General features: G+C 45.2%; 1 protein-coding gene across 1 annotated transcript in view; it reads left to right on the plus strand.

Annotated features, from left to right (window-relative positions):
- Positions 1 to 14,464, plus strand: part of Cdh13 (cadherin 13) — an 847,250-nt gene that overhangs the window by 751,924 nt on the left and 80,862 nt on the right. The window lies entirely within an intron of this gene.

A 14,464-nucleotide genomic window follows, 5' to 3' on the forward strand; every position in this document is an offset into this window, starting at 1 on the left:
TATTTCTTCATTTTTTTTTAAATTCCTATTTTAAGCTCTTCTAAAAAATGTGAAATTCGGGAAGCCTTTGGTCTAATTCCCATTCACACCACTAGTCTCCTGAGATGTGGTGATCAGATAAAGCCAGTGTCAGCTGACCCATTTGAACTGAGCCTGTGCCTAGTCCTTGCTTATATTTTAGTTTAAATGCGCTCCCCCCCCCCCCCGCACCATGTCCTTTTCTGAGTTCCAGGTCTAGCCGGTAGCTCACAGAAGCTGGCTGCAGACTCCCATCCATCCCTCACCCTCCCTCTACCTGAGGTTTGATCCTGTAATGCAGCCCTTGTTTCAGACACCAGGATCTAGGCTTGGCCCTGGATGGCATCATGTGACTGCCAGGCTCCATGTTATCTATCTTTCCTTCCCAACAAAGCCATGCAGGGCTTAGGATGTCTTCCCACTTCCATTTTCTCTACTTTTCCTTGTGTCTCGTAAGAGTCTGGATTAGATCAGCCCTCCCTAAACCTCTACCCCATCCCCTCAGTCTAGTTCATTCCGCGGTCTCACACACCCGCCATCCCGAGCCAGGGTACCTCTTTCCCTGCCTCATTAAAGCATCGCTCTTCTGCTGGCTGTACCATTCAATAAGAGATCACTGGTTAAAATTAGATTTATCTTATGGTTGTCTAAATCTTATATTAATTGCACTGAAGCTGTCAAAAGCGGTTTCCAGGTCATACTCACTCCTACTGGGGCTTAGTGGTCACACGTGGCTGATGGAAGCCACGTGCAGCGACAGCCTGGAATATCACCTCATTCCAGAGAGTTCTGTTGGCCTAGAAATTAAAGACTGTGGTCTGTGGCTCTTTGCGTCTTCGCTGCCAGGTGCAGACTGAGTGCTGTGACAGTCCCAATCATGTTTATCGACGGAGGAAGAAAGGTGAGTTCCGTTGAACCGGTCCCAAGATTTACTCTTGCAGGCTGAAAAACAGCAAATTACTGGAAGGGTGAGAAAAAGAGAAACCTGTGTCAAATTGTGGTTGCCACTTAAAAAAACAAAAGTGTGTAATTATTTCTGGCTTAAAAACAAATAGGAAAGTAGAAAATCTTGAGTCCTTTCCTTGACTTCATTTCCCCTTCTCTTCCAAACCCTTCCTGTTTTCTGTGACTACTGTATTGTATATGTATGTGTACATGTACAAGCATGTGCGTAGGTAGGTGTACACACATATGCGTGGACAGTGTGAGGCGGTCAGAGGTCAACATCAGATGTCGGTGTCTTCCTCTACTACTTGCTTTCGTTAGAGATGGGGTCTCTCTCAGAGCCAGAGCTTGCCTCACCGTTTGAGCCAGGCCTGACTGGCCAGTGAGGCCCGCTATCCTCCTGTCCCTGCTTTCCCAGCCCTGGGATTATAGACAAGTACCAAAACGCATCTGGCTTTTGCATGGTTGTAGGGATTGGAACTCAGGGCCTAAGCTTATACAGCACGCACGAGCTTTTCCTGCTGAACCTTCACCCAGGCTGTTATTCCCTTTTTCCTTGAAGATGCTTTATGTCTTCTCTTACCATTGTGGTCCTTACTGTTCATCCATCAGTCCTGTATTCACATACACATCACACATCACACACACACACACACACACACACACACACACATACACACACTCTCTCACACACATCATACGTCACACACACAGCACTCCAAAGGTCCTTAGCATTTCTTCTCAGGCAGGCAGCAGCACCAAATACTGTGATTCTGCCAGCTCAGCAGCAAATGCTTTTAAAGCAAAAATGCTTTAAAACAAAGCATCCTGGGAAAGGACTTATAGAGCAGAGGACCATATCCAACATTCCTAAAGTTGATGTGGGGGACACACAGAGGATCCAAAGCCCTGACCCCCTTCTGGCCCTTATCCAGTGGCAACAAGTATGTCGTTACAGAGCTGAATTACGTATTCCAAACCATAATACATAAACAGCCCCAAAAAGGAGAAATTCAATTTCACTGAAATTGGAAAATCAATGACAATGAATGACAAGTGTCACTTCTGTGGGGGGGGCTTCCAGAGTTCAGTGCTGGGCCAGGCAATCTGTAGGAAGGAAATGTCTGCCACTTGGGGCGTTGTGCTCAGCTGTTTAGTCTGGGAAGCTCCAGCCCTGTGTCTTTAAAGGGACAGGAACTGGCCCTGGTGTTCAGATTCACTGGCATGCAGTATCTTAATCTCACGGGGCTCGGCTACTCTCCCAAGATTCACAAGGGGGTGTCAGGTCCCTTCAGCCAGAGTGTAGACTTTCATGTCAGTCTTATTTCCAGAGAGCTGCTGAGAAGCCTTGCTAGTCTGCCCATGTTTGCCTGACTTCAACATAGCGCTTGCTTCGGTGCCTGAGAGGGCAGCTCAGTGGGCGAAGCGCTTACCTGGAAAGCATGAGGTCCAGGGTTCGATCCCTAGAACACACATTTGAAAAAAAAAAAAGCAGCATAGGGTAGTATATATTTGTAACACCAGCCCTGGGGAGACAGAGACAGGAGGATTCCTGGGCCTTGTCGGCAAATCTAGCCTAGTTGGTGAACTTCAGGCCACTGACAGAGTTTGTCTCATAGGAATTACATGTGGTTTCCAAAGTTGTCCTGCAGCCTTCACAGATATACACACACGAGGGTGTACATACATACCCACACTCGTTCTTTTTTTCTTTTTTTTTTTAATAAAGGAGGTTCTGAAGAGATGCCTCAGCAGTTAAAAGAACTGGCTGCTCTTGTAAAAGACGTGGGTTTAATTCCCAGCACCTACCCGGCGGCTCACAACCACTAGGAACATCAGTTCCAGCATTTCTACCAGAGTCTTCCGACCTCCTCAGGCACCAGACACACAGGGTGCCACAGACATACTTACAAGCAAAATATCCGTAAACATAAAATAATTTTTAAAATATTCTAAAATAGGAAAAGAAATGTTTTCATGTGAGACCTATGAACCTCGGTGTAAACTGAGCTTGACTTCTCTCACGGCATCTAAGTGTGCACACTCGTATGCATGTGTCCACGTGTGTGTGTCCATGTGTATTTCTGTGTGTTGGCAATGACAAGTGTAGGCAAATCAGGACTCCTCTGAGGGCAATAGCTCTCCCATTGCTCCCATCTCTAGCTTGTCTGGGGCGGGACTCCAAACCTCTGGTTCCTCTGAGCTCTGTTGTTAGCAATGTCATGTTGATTTTCCATGTGGTCTGTTTCCTCCCTAGGAGGACCCAGCAGGAAGCATTTGCTCTGGGGAGAGACAGATGATATGGCATCTGGGAGAAGGTGACACATACTAAGCAAGGGCTTTGAACTGCCTGTTTGTCCTCCCTGTTCTCACGGTTGACTTTCTCACTGAGCAGGTCATGAGGACAGGGAGGTACAGCAGTGAGGAGGTGGCCTTTAATCCACTGCATGTGGCCTGTCACCCTTTCTTCTCTACTTCCTCCTCACTCCCTGGGGCACCTCAACAAGTCTAAATGAAGCGGGTGACCATGTCTTCCTGCTCTGAGGAAGAAGAGGATTCTGTCTGCCTGTTCCCTGACATCTCCAGCTCTTCATACAAAAGAGGAGCCTCAGGAGCCTAGCCCATGACAGAAACAATGATGGGGAGGGCAGAGCTGTTACAATTGTGAGGTCATTGATTACTAGTCCATATTGGAAACTCAATAGACCACAGATTGTCCTTGAGTATCTGATGCAGTTTCCATTACAAGCTTGATCATATACTTTCTCTGATATTCTACCAAAATGATTCTTTCTAAAACAAGGACCTTTAGATCTCTGACCCATCTACATATCTTCATTGTATAATAGAGTCAGGATTTGTTCAGTGGAAGGATTGATGGGTGGTTGGGTGGATGGATGGATAGATGAGTATGTATGTATGTATATATGTATGAAGGTAGGTAGCGATGGATATATAGATGATAATATATGGATGGATGGTTGGAGGGATGGATAGATAGATGGATGGATTGATGGATGAGTAGGTACACTTATGTAGGTAAGTAGTGATAGATAGATGGATGGATGAATGGATGGAGAGTTGGTGACTGGGTAAGTGGACAATAGACATATAAATGACCTGTATTCCTTAAGTTTTTATTACCTCAGAACATACTACCAGGTCCTCATTCTTGCATGGTTATGTAAACAGGCAAAATTATTTTACTTAAGTTGTCAGCTTAGTCCTACCTCTGTGCCATCATCCCACAATCTAATTAATCTTGCCTGGTACCAAGAGCTGAAACAAGTCCATTGATCCGCATAGTGAATGGCAGGCCTATGGGGATCTATGCCTCCAGCTCAAATATGCAGGGAAATGTTTGTAGGAAAGAAGGACCATATATCCTACTCAATGAAATTGAGTTCATCTGGGGCACTGCTTTCTTCTTTTCTATGGCCATACTCAGCCGCTCCATTCAAACGGCTCCATCTGTGTTTTTAAACTATGTCTGGCTACACCACAAAATAAAATCAGATAAAGGTCTTGAGGTTGATAAATGGTCTATTTAGCTGATCATCTTGGCTGTTAGACTGGAATTCATCAGCTGGAATCTGCCAGCTTTTCTGAACACGACCACAATTTGTAATTACTCAGAACACCTAATGGTGAGGGATTTTTTTTTTTTTTTAAATAGAAACAGTTTCCGAAAGAGGCTCTTAAGAAGAGAGCCTCAAGCCTGTTCTGCAGAGGAGAGGGCCCTTGGTCTTCTCAAGGGGCTCAAGCCGAGCACTTCCCTGTCTTTGTTTGAACTTACCAGCCTTATTATACATCATCTTGCAGATAATCTAGGCAGGTAATCGCCTGCCTATAAAATATGCACATACTAAAACAGACCATAGGGCCAGGAATGTCTTGATTTTCTATTTTCAGCTGCTAAGGGATTCCCTAAAACTTCAATGCCTGAAGTTTTAGGCCAAATGTGAAAATTAGGAGATTTCTCTTCTTTCCTCCCATGGTGAAGAGTTTATTTTTAGCTTTATTTGCATTTATCTGCTGTGAGGTAGTTGGATAGTTCTAGAATGTGTCAGAAATGAAAACAGAGAATTCTAGGGAAATATCTTTTCATATTTATTTCTGTGTGTGTTTGTATGTGAGAGAGAGTCTTAAGTGTCTGTGTGTGCCACATATGTGCAGTTTCCTGAAAGGACAGCAGAGGACCTCAGATTCCCCGGAGCTGGAGTTACCTGATATGGGTGTTAGGAACCAAACCATGGTTCTCCGGCAGAGCAGCAGGCACTTTTAACTGCTAGGCCATTTCTCCAGACCCCCACTGAATTATTTTATGCAAATATTTTATGCAAAGTGAATGCAAACCCTGAAATGCAAAGAGAATTGTGTGCCTGGTCAAAATGACCCATGTTATCTTGTTGCCTTGTAGCTGCATTCTAGAAACACATGAAGGAAATTGTGAAAAAGATAATATCAGATCAAGCTGCCTGAAAAAACAAAAAAACAAGAGATAGCATCTCCTCTATTCCAAGACTAAAAATTAGAAGCAGTAGTCATATTCTTAGGGAAATAAATGTTTTGAGGCCGTTCTAATCTATGCTAATACTTTTCTCGTTACCATCATGTTTAAAAGATTGGTGATAATTGCATACAATTCAATCATGCTGCCAGGAGCACCGTCTTTGTTTGCTTTGATGGGCGGGACCAGAATTAGATAGTCACAGCCGAACCATCTCTATAAGCTATTTACTCATAAATATTTTTGTTTGGATAATTTTCTCCATTTTTTTTATCACTTGCTGCTGAGCAAATAGAGGAAGAAAAAGCAGATGTAAATAAATTGTCTTATTATTTTTAAAATAACACATTATCCTTGCAAATGCAACACAGATGGTGAATTGCCCGGTGGGATTACACTCATTCTGCATGCAGGCAAAGACAATGGGACGGGACGCTTTTGAGGCGGGATGCCAAGCTCTGGGGTCTGACATGGAGTTGTAGCAACATTGGACTCCCACAGATGACGTGTGTGGTAGAACCAAGAGATAGCTGGACCTTAGGCTGTGCGATCCTCTCTTTTCTCCCTCTCAGCAAATTCCAGAGACCTGAGTGTGTCTAACAGCCTCCTCATCACGCCCACTGCTTCTCCACAGCTGCGTGTTGGCTGAGTTAAAGCTACAGTTCTGTCTAGCTGCCCAGCATGACCTTAGCTCAACTGGAGTCTGATCAGAGAAGCAGGAGCCACAGGCAAGATACTGTCTTCACACTCCAGGTTTTATGTCGACATAAAAACATAGCTCTCGTGTCAAAGGGAATAACAGAGGGTTTATTCTAGAGACAAGCAAGAGTGGCCGTGGCCAAGGAACACAGATTCAAGTTACCCCAAATACCATGTTCCAACGTGGTGACGGTTTTATAAAGTTCCTACAGTAAATAAAGTTATGAATCAAGGTACTTTTCAAATACATTTCTAGAAACACCAAGTAGGCAGCTCACAGAAAAGTAGGGACGTCTCTGCTATAGGTCTCGGGTGACATTCTTGAGCTTCATTTCTGTGGATTTACCAGAGTCACAGGATATTAGGTCACTCACAGTGCTGGGCAGTAATGACTATTAAAGGGGATAATGATGGCCCAAAATAACTTTGTTCCTATCCTGTGACATCCCTGCGCTTCCCAGCCACAGGAACTCTAACCAGTCAGACTTATAGAATGGTTAGAACTGGTTTGTCTCTTTTTTTTTTTTTCCCTGAGACCATTAACTCAGTCAGCTTCCCTGAGCCTGTTTCTTAATCTGCCACACTGAGGACATCCACCATCCTTTTGTTCAGAGGCTGACGGGGAAGACTGAGAGAGATAAGCATCGTCCTGATGCCTGACTTGTCCCAAAGCACTCCATAAATACGAGTTGAGATAAGTTACTTCTGTGACTGACAGTGAGAGTAGAGATGCAGGAAGCCGACAGACTTCCCATGATCCATAAGAAGTCAGCCTAGACCCTGCCTGTGCAACAGGGAATATGGCAGACTCTTTATGTTCTGTGAAAACCCAAAGTCACCAAGTTCCCAAAGCTGGGAGACCAATGTTAATGAGATTAGCCAGCACCGTCAAACAGATGCTGAACTTGCAGCATGTGGAGGCCCGGGTGGACTCCCTGGCAGGGATGCAGCAGTGTGGAAGCAAACACAGAGAATGACACTTCTGGTGCTGAGCCAAGTAGAGGAGCAGCAGCTAGAGCCTGGAAGTGGGGAGAGCAGCTGAGAAAATCTGGGGAAGGGGAAGGGTGAAGGTGTGGCACGGAGATACCACACAAGATAGGAAGCTGGCACAGGAGCTCAGAGGGCTTCTGATGCCTTTCTGAGGATATCTTCCAGCTGCAAATGGGAAGCTACGAGACGTCATTTACCAGCCCTGTCCATCATGGTGTTTGCCGGGTTAGACTTGGAGGGATGGCTCCTTACCAGAATGGAGAGATGATGAAGGCCAGCGAAGAGGCACCATGGAGAAAGAAAGACATGGGGTGTTCCGTGACTACCAAATGGATGCTCAGTCCCCCCACTAAGCAAGGAGAATGATGGGGACTCAGCTTCAAATCTGAAGTCTGCAGCTAGTTTTCTCCTAATAAGCAGCCTATTTTGAGTCTCCTTCTCCTGCTCCTGCGTGTCTTAGAGCACTAAGTAGTCAGCAGTCAACGTGGCGTATGTTGAATGAAGACACAAGATTGCCATTAAGAGAGCTTCATCTTCGGGCCTTTGACAAATGTTTTGATTCTCAGAATTTTCTCTACACTCCATTTTGTTTTCTTTTTGGTCTTCGTACAGTAGAAAGAGCTTCAGCTGTAGGGTGGTGGTGAGCCCGGAGGCCTCTTCTGTCATCTTAGACCTATTCATCTCATTTTATGTGGAGTTGCCTAAAAAAACATTAATGAAGAAATAATCTCTTTGAGAGGGTTTTTTCTCCCTTTCTCATATCAGCCAAGAACTGATTATGTGTTACTGCATATTTTCTTCATGAACAGATCTTCCACTTACTGAACATAAACGACAGCCTTATGAACTCCCTCCCGTTAATGGTCCAGTCTGGAAGAGTGGCCTCTGATTTAGCACACGGTTCTGGCTGCCTTCTGGTCTAAAGTGGTAAAGAGAAATGGGACAAAACTGTGCCCCTGCTAGAGTGACAAGCCAGACAGCTCAAGACAAGCTGCCTGGGAGACTGAGTGCAACTACTTCAGACTTGCCATTAGTGAGTGTGGTCTCTGCCTAGACAAGGATTGCTGCAAAGCTGTGGTCGGTTACCACCATAAAGCAGTTTGGGAAACGGTGACAAAAGCCGCCACCTCAGATTACCATGAACTAGTAACACCCAGAATTCTATACACAATTCTCCAAGTACCTGAGGTCGGGGGCCCCCTCCCCACTGACACTTTCCTCAGGTGCTGTGACTCAGTCAGCTGCTTTAATTTTAGACTCCTTCAGGATACCTGGGGCCATGGTGTCGTGTCCAACAGCCAGTGGGGCTGCGAGTTTTAGACCTTCTGTCAGGTCCGAGATGAACAAACTCTTTCATTAACACCCAGACAATAAATCTCTCTGGACTTAACGACTTATGAGAAACCTGGAGGCTCAGTGGTTAGGAACATGTGCTGCTCTTGCCGGAGACCCAGGTTCAATTCTCAGCACCCACACTGGATAGCTCACAACCGCATATAACTCCAGCTCCAGAGAATTCTGATTCCTCCATCTTCCATGGGCACCTGTACTCAAGTTCATCTACCCACATACACATAATTAAAAGTAATAAAAATAAATATTTTAAACTTTTCAAAAATATGAAAAATGGTTGGTAAAGCTCCCACACAGTACTTTCATGATTAATGGGACCATTTCAGAATGCAAAGGTGTGTATTTTCAGCTTGTGAGCAATCACAAACTAGACAGTGGGTTGGCTTTGACCCACAGGCCATAGCTGGCAGACACTGACCTTAATGATCACTGGTCAAGATGGCTGAAAAGCGCCTGGCTTCACATATTGATTCTCACTTATCTTCACATGTCTGTAGCTGAGGGCTACTCCATGTACTGAATCACAGTTATTTATTGCCCCCTGAAGAGCAGTTATCTGGAGAGAAGGGAAGCCATGGATGGTGTGTCTGCCTTCATTCTTTTGACAGCAAAGTCCATTTCCCTCATTATTAAGAAATAGATTAACTTTGGGTAATTAAATCTTGACTCAACATCAGATTGCAATAATTAAAACAATGAGTTCAACCTAAGAATAATTAAATGGACAGTGCTGGACCTGTGGGCAGCATTGTGAATACTACATACGAACTTAGATGGTTAAAATGACCGTTGAAAATGTTTTTAATACTTTTTAGCTTATCAGCTTTAAGGTATGTCAAAATCGGGGGTGAGGCCATCTGAGAAGAACTGTTTCTGTCAGGGCAGACCCCACAGTGATGACTAGTTCTCTGAGCGGCATTTTGAAGCTGGTGGAATTGCCAGCAGCACCATGGGCTGGGAGCAGGAAGTGGGGACATGTGCATAGTCCCACATCCTTAGACTCAACAGGCCTCCCAGGTTGGGGTGAGGAGAAAACTACGTGTTTTCCAGAATTACCTAAAGACAGAAAGGGGCACCCTTTGCTCGTTCCCTGACTAGCTCATAACTTATCCTGCCAATTTATTCTATTCTATGTGTATCACATGGCTACTTACATCTCCTCGTTTCACGTGCCCACCTTTCTAAGAGTCTGGGGCGAAGCGCCCCTCTGAGTCTATCCCAGAATGCATTTCTCTCTACCTCTCTACCGGAACTCCCACCTCCTGTTTCCTGCCTCAGCTGATAGGCCATCAGACTTTTATTGACAGGTGCTGCTTCCAGACAGTATTCAAGAGATTCTGTCTGCAGTCAAGGTCACTAAAATTTGAACGCATGACATCTCACCTCCCTAGCCCATGGGTGTTTCCCTGTTTGATCAAAGTCAGTCACCAGTATTCAACTCCCAGAGGAAGCAGGTTGTGATCCAGCTTTCCACACAGGAAAGCAAAATGCAGCGAAGCTTGAGTGAAGTGTTTGTTCTGGTCTAGCTGCGGCCTTCGGTTATCACCATCATAAGGATGGGAGCGCTAACAGTCCATGTGTTTAGGGATGACCGCTTAAGACTGGATAACCTATCAGTGAGCAGGTTTCTGAAGAAGACTGATTCCCCCTCTCTCGGCACCTGTTCATTGCCTGAAGCTCTTCATCTAAAAGCGGGGTTTTGTGAGATTCCCTCATCCACACTTGGATGTTATCTCCTGCTATCATCCTGCAGGTTTCCTTTAGGTACACACAGCTAAGACTTCATGGGTGTAGTTGTCTGGCCATATATTGAGACACTAGCTCATAGGACCAACACTATGTAGACTCACTGGTTGTGGGGGAGGGGGGAGAGACAATAATAATTAAAGAAGAGAAGAGGCCATGAAGTTGAGAAGGAGTGGAAGAGACATGGAAATAGTAGAAGGAGGTGAACATAAGGCTGAAATGGTGTAACTACAATAGTCAAGTGTGAAAATTTCAAAAATAATAAAATAAATATTAGGTTACTAAATAAACAACCAGGCAGGCAAACAAACAAAGAAGTGGACCAGGTGGCCTTCCTCCAGGTCACTGAGCCTCCGGTGATCCCTGTTTCTGTAGCCATCTGGGTCTGAGGCAGCTGTGGGCAGAGGGCTTGCTCTTGAGTTAGCAGAGAGATAAATCACAGCACAAGAGGAATCAGCTAGGAACAGGGAGGATGGCAGAGGGTAAGGGAGGTTGGCCCAGCCCTGACAGCATGAGTTTGTTCTACTGCCCCCCCCCCCGCCGGTAGAAAGAGCAAACTGATTCCCGAAAGTTGTCCTCTGACCTCCTATATCTCCGTGTATAGGCACACACACTCAGCAGGATGGATGGGTGGGTAGGTAGTAGGTGGGTTGGGGATGGATGGATGGATGGATGGATGGATGGATGGATGGGTGGGTGGATTGATGGATGGGTGGATAGATGGGTGGGTGGTTGCAGGTGGATGGATGGATGGATGGATGGATGGATGGAATGATGGATGGAATGTAATAGGGAGGAGGGCATAGCTATGAGCGTACACTGGTTTCAACACTACCCAGTTGATTTATTGGCAAGACAGTAGGAGTCATACCAGGCATGGGGCCTGTGCCGGGATATGAGGATATGAGCACTTCATACATGAGGAGAGGGTGTCTGTGAGATCACCACATCAATCACCCCAGAGTCTCTAAGTGGCATAGACTGCCAGCAGATTTGTGTGGCTGGATGTGATGGTCATGAACTCACTGGCTGCTTGCCTCCCTATCCCACCCTCCACCCCCATCCCCACCAGATCCCAGCAGGTGGTGAGCAGACCAAGTTGCATGTGTCTGCATTTTCAAGAGAGGCACGAGGAATCATTTGATTTGACCTTTGCAAAGAACAGATATAGAAATGACTGTGAGATTCGGTGAGTGGCATCTCTATTTATGGATGTCTAAACTGGGAAGTGGAATTCAACTCCATTTGCTGTATTCTCTCCAGTGTCTTCTGAATTGTTTCCCACAGAAGAGCCCTTAGCATCTAAACTCCAGTTTCCTGTCTCCTTGAGCTCTGGCATCTGGGACAGGCATGAATTAGAAGACTTCTCTATCCTTGTCTTGTTATATCTTGTGTTTGACCATCTCTATGTATGAGAGGGTATGTCCCCTTAGCACCAGACAACCACCCTTTTAAATCTCTCCCTCTGTCTCTCTCTCTCTCATGTCTCCAGATAGATAGTAATATAATGTCCTCAGGACTCAAAGGAAGTTCCAAAAAGCTAAAAATAACCCATCTGTTAGGATTTGGAGTTTGGTAAAATATATATATATATATATATATATATATATATATTATATATATATTATATATATTATATATATTATATATATTTATTTATTTATTTATATTTATATTTATATAATACCCAAGGGGTACCCTGCTTTGCCAGAGTCATAAGGATGTCACTGAAGAGCTGGACTTGACCCCCTTCCCAAAAAAATAACCTCTGCTGTATCTACTTTCCCATGCTGCTGAGGAAAGACCTGGGCCATGTTCCTGGAGAATCTTAGCAAGTGTCTATAAGGGCAACCTTGAGCTTTACAAGACTCATTTCAGGAACTTCTGTGAGTTTTGTTCTGAGACTTCAGTGTGGTAAGCTTGACTCAGTTTCCCCAGTCCTTCCATTAGACACCCCATAGTGGTGGGGGCTGGACTGTAAGCTTAATGCTGCTGCAAGTATTTAGTGCGTGGTGCTGGTGTTGCTGGCAGTACGTCACAGACGTGCTCCAAACAGAGGTGAAATTCCCTAAGATGGCTGATCGTGTTAATTGTTTGGTTCAGGAATCACTAGGAGATTGGTAAGGCATGATTCTGGAGTTCCAGAGAAGATTGCGTTGTGAGTTTTCTGACCTGAGTAATGGCTGATCCCTTGGTGGATTCATAATACGATGGCATTGCTGAGAAGTTGTGAAAGAAGAAATGTGACTTAGCTGGAAAAAATACGGTAGTGGGGACATGCCCTTGTCACTGCTGTGCTTCCTGTCCATCCTGAGGTGAGATGTCCTGCCACTCCTCCCCACCAACAACAGACTGACAGCTGTGAGACCATGAACTAGGTTAAATCTTCTCCCTAATTCATTTCTGTCAACCATAGTGATGAAAAGCTAACTATAACCCCCTTGACCAGGTTTCTAGAAGGCACATTCACTAAAGGCCCAGGCTACCCCAGAAGGTTAGATGGTTCTTATACAACCAATACATCCACCCCCACAGAATGGAAGAAGCATAAAGATGCCTCTCATAGTGGCCTTTCTTCTGCTCTCATGTAGGGCACAGAGGGGCCCACTGGATCCTGCCTCAGTGTCTATAGAGGTATGGCGGGTCTTTGCCTCCTGTGGGGTTACACTAGTGTGGTGTAGAGATTTAAGCTGTGTTGAGGATGATCCTAGCCTAGGCTAAGCAACTGACACCAAGCAAGACTTTCATTCATCCTTGTAACTATAGGGCTGAATTAAATGCTGATGAATCCTATCCTTTATTATACTTCCAAATTAGAGACCCCCATACACCAGGTGACTGGAAACCAAGCCATCACCAGTGGAGATGATTGACAAGTGTTGAGTCTGTAGCCAGATAAACTTGCTAATGTTTTACACTGTAGTTAGAGTGACTGCCCTGCCCAGACTCAGGTAGGGAAATGGTGGGCCACATTTACCCAAGCAGTGACAGGCCCAGAAACCTTTGACCCAGTGGGAAGGGGTAGGGGGAGGACACAGAGAAAATACACATGCTAGGAACCCATCAAGCCCTCTGCCCCTCTTTCGAAGTGGAGGTGATTGCAGAGGAGTCCCCTGGCTCTAGTCCAGTGTATTTTTACACAGTGCAAAGAGACCTGTCTTCATAACAGGTATTTTTATGGCAAAAGTATGGTTTGGTAGGTGATGTGAGCTGGCTTTCCATTCTCATTTGACCCATTTCGGGAGAAGAGCCTGGATATAAGAAAACCCAAGTCTGTCTACTCAGCAGTCTGAGCCTGTGTCATGGGCCATCCTAACAGACCTCTCCTTCTCTACCAATGACCTGCTGTACATGGCAGAGATTTCCTGAGTCTAGAAGACCTCAAGCTTCCTGCTGAGTAAGAGAAGAATTTAATTGCTGTCAGAAAGTCTTGGCCTGCCCAGTGTCCCTCCTGAGAGACATTAGGGAGCGAGAAGTTCCTGCTAATGACTTCCTTGGTTGGGGAAGGCAGCAAACAAGGTGGAAACTTGTCATCTGAGCTTGGCATCCTGAGCTCTACCAAGACCTTGGGAGAGAGCAGCTTCAGTCTGCCCACCAGGTACCCAGACAGAGCAGTCCCGGACCTAGCAGCAGCAGGTGTTAGAGCAGATAATGAGGTTGCCTGGTGTCCGCTGGGTGACAGGAGCAGTGGCTTCAAAGGATGTACGTTTGAAAGAGCATTTGTTTGTGGTGCTTTAAAAAATAGGAAATGTATTCATACAAGAGAGCAATTAGTGTCCTGCCAACGAGTTGCACAGTGGCATGTGGATGTAATTTTTAAAAAGAAAAACCCTGTCTGGAATGAGACATCCAAATTCCTCACTTTGGCTTCTCTATTCTCTGTGAAAGCCTAGTGAGGGAGGAGATGGGACAGATGTGCAGTATTAGGAGTCAGGGCAGGATTTTAGCCACCCAGGGGTGGCACCACGCTGTCATCACCTCTCATGTTCATACAAAAGGCTAATGGTACAGAGGCATGATGAGTCTTTGCCTATACACAACCCTAAAGTCTGGGGCAGGGAATGGGGAAGATGGCTCAGTAGGTAAAGGTAATCATTACCAAGCCTGAGGACTGACTTGAATTAGAGCCCTGAAATTCACATAGTAAAAGAAGAAGAAGAAGAAGAAGAAGAAGAAGAAGAAGAAGAAGAAGAAGAAGAAGAA

This window comes from Psammomys obesus, unplaced genomic scaffold (genome assembly GCF_907164565.1).
Source record: "Psammomys obesus unplaced genomic scaffold, mPsaObe1.curated_primary_1811, whole genome shotgun sequence".
Taxonomy (NCBI): Eukaryota; Metazoa; Chordata; class Mammalia; order Rodentia; family Muridae; genus Psammomys; species Psammomys obesus.